The sequence below is a fragment of the Habropoda laboriosa genome, unplaced genomic scaffold (assembly GCF_001263275.1).
Source record: "Habropoda laboriosa isolate 0110345459 unplaced genomic scaffold, ASM126327v1 scaffold332, whole genome shotgun sequence".
In the NCBI taxonomy this organism is placed as follows: Eukaryota; Metazoa; Arthropoda; class Insecta; order Hymenoptera; family Apidae; genus Habropoda; species Habropoda laboriosa.
Genome location: NW_017100453.1, coordinates 114,889 through 117,719, shown reverse-complemented (window position 1 = coordinate 117,719; position 2,831 = coordinate 114,889).

The following is a 2,831-nucleotide window of genomic DNA, read 5'->3' as shown; positions in this document are numbered from 1 at the left end:
GGTAGAGAGGAGGCAGGGGAAATCACGACCCCCAGGAAACTGATTGGGACGGTAACGAGAAACAAGGAAAAGTGGAAACAATTCGCGGAGGTAGTAGGGAGAATCCTGCGGGCAAAGGAGACAGAGGAAAGGAGAAGGTGATAGGAAAAAGACAGGGAGGGAATTAGGGGAAGGAGGACGAAGGGAAGGAGGGGCTGTGAGGAGGAACGTAGCAGGAGGAATGGAAGGGGAATGGGAGGCTTCGAGTGGGGGCCAGTGTGGTGGGAAGGAATTCCTAGAAAGCAAAGAGCTCTCAGTCCACCTTGAACCATCGCGGCTAGCAGTTGAAATCCTAAGGAGGGAAATATCCCTAAATAATAGAAGTATCAAATCGAACTAAACCTAAATTGTATAATCTACTATTAAAACACAAAATCTTACTCAAACAATTAAAGCAAAAAATACACCATTTAATTAATAGATAAACCAATAAATAAATATAAGTGAAACAGAAAAAAGCTAAAAGGTGATTTAATTAAAGTAAACTAAAATGAAATAGAATAAGGCAAAGTAAAGTAAGGTGGAACGAAGTAATACGGACTGAAGTGGAATGAAAAGAGTGAGATAAAATAGAACAATCGAATAATTGAAAACTTGAATAGATATATTGGGCAAAAATAAAAATAGGATTAAATTTGGCAAAATGAAAGTAAATTAAAAGGGCATAATAGCTGCATGGCTTAAAAGATGTGAAATGGATAAGTGGATAAGCAAGAAGTCTAATCCCGGTTATTAATCCGTTAAATTTCGGAACAGTAAGAGTGTCAATAGAAAAACTCGTGAAGGACAGAAATAGCCGTTACATAAATATAAGTGTCGGTACGAAAAGGATAGGGTACGTGCGACAAGGTAACAATAGGTGAACACAGGAGAAGGACAAAGATATAACGAAAGAAAAGGAAAAACACCAGAACGATGAGAACTAGACAAGGATAGAATAAAAGGACAAACATTCTTTTAAAGGAGATAGAGGCATCCCACTTCAAACGGTGAGTCACGCAATTTATAACTATTTTTATATATAATTAACTGAAAATCAATACTTCGATTGAAAAAGCGAGCCGGTGGAATAGAATAAAAAAATATAACTCCACTTTTATTTTTATCATAATATAATATAATTATATGTATAATTTAGTGCAAGCCTACAGTGCTTCATTAAAATCAAAGTTAGAACGGCTACTACCATAGTGGATGTGCGCGCAAGATGTAAATCATCAAAATCTGCAAAACTGTAAGAGGCAATTTTAAAATGTTATATACTAATGGATTTGGAATAAAATGCTCGTCATTTTTTGTCATTATGAAAATTTCAATAAAATGAAAAATTAAGTTAATAAATTTTTTTTGTTATAAACAAACTGTATTTTGTTAAATTTTTTAACACCATGTTATTGTACATAAGAAACCATTAACCTCGCCCATTAACAATTTTTTCGTATGTCTTTCCGTTTTCGAGATAGCCGTTTCGAGCCAAAACTTCAAGGGGTGGTTTCACCCCTTAAACTCGAGTTACCGCAGCTAAAAAAAAATACGTGTCGATTATTTTTGGCTAATTTATAAGTGTACAAAGTGTCATCAAAATCGAAGCCGGACCGTTCGCGAACATTCCTTGTTAGTTACATCAAGTGCAGCTTTCTGTACTCTTGGCTTCATTCTCAGGGTCTCTAAGTACTTTAAGAACGTTAATACAATCAAAATTTTGTTCTGCTCCTTAATTCTATCACGTTTAGAATATTGTGCGATTGTCTGGTCACCCCATCATCGCTATCTCTGCTCCAAACTTGAAAGCGTGCAACATAATTTTCTGCGTTTGGTTTCCCGTAAGCTAAATTGTAGTATGTCTCGCCTTGATCATAACTATTCGCCTGTTTTATCTCGTCTTAACCTTTTATCTCTTGAACGTCGTAGAATAGTATTTGATCTTACTTTTGCTTTCAAAATATTAAATGGTCTCTCTTGCTGTCCTGATATCTTATCCAAATTTTATTTAAATACATCTCGGTCATCTCTGAGACACCATCTAATATTACGTACTGAAGCTCATAGGACGGTTTACGGCCAGTTCAATTGTCTAAATAGAATTTTTATTAATGTCAATAGATTTTACTGTTCTCTCAATTTTTCTTCCTCCCTTATTACTTTTAGAAATAATACTATGCGATTTCTGGCCTCTTACGACTTTTCTGTATAATCTATCTGTCTCTTTGTAGTTTATTGTTTTTTTTACTTTTGCTTACCAAAGGGTTAAAACCCGTATACTAATAAATAAATAAATAAATAAAGAGAAATTTAATCACTATTTTTTCACAATTAATACGTTGTTACGTACGCAGACTAGCCGACACGGCGGCGCCGAGACATCCGCCTAGAGCTCACCCCCTTGAGATAAAGTAAACGAACGCGCTTCGTTCTCATGGGAAAATTAGGGCCTCCACCACCTAAAAAATACAGATTTTTGAGTATATAAGGGCATGATTTTCGAGGCTCGGGGGCAGTCACAGTTCAGAGTTACCCTGAACGTTAAAGTAGAGCAGTATCTGTATAGTCGCCGTTCGACACGAGCAAGATCGGGCTCAATTCCCTTTCGAGCAACCAAGTATAACACTAAACTCGTAAGTGTCAACTAGACATACTTGTCTACGACGTCCCCGCGTACTCACCGTGTAAAATCGAGAAAGAAAATTCTTGCTCAGCCAAGAATCAACCATTATAATTCATATTTAAACCATTGTAATCTTATTGTAACCTCGTTGAATATTATTAAAATATAGCTATTATAGAATTGCTCC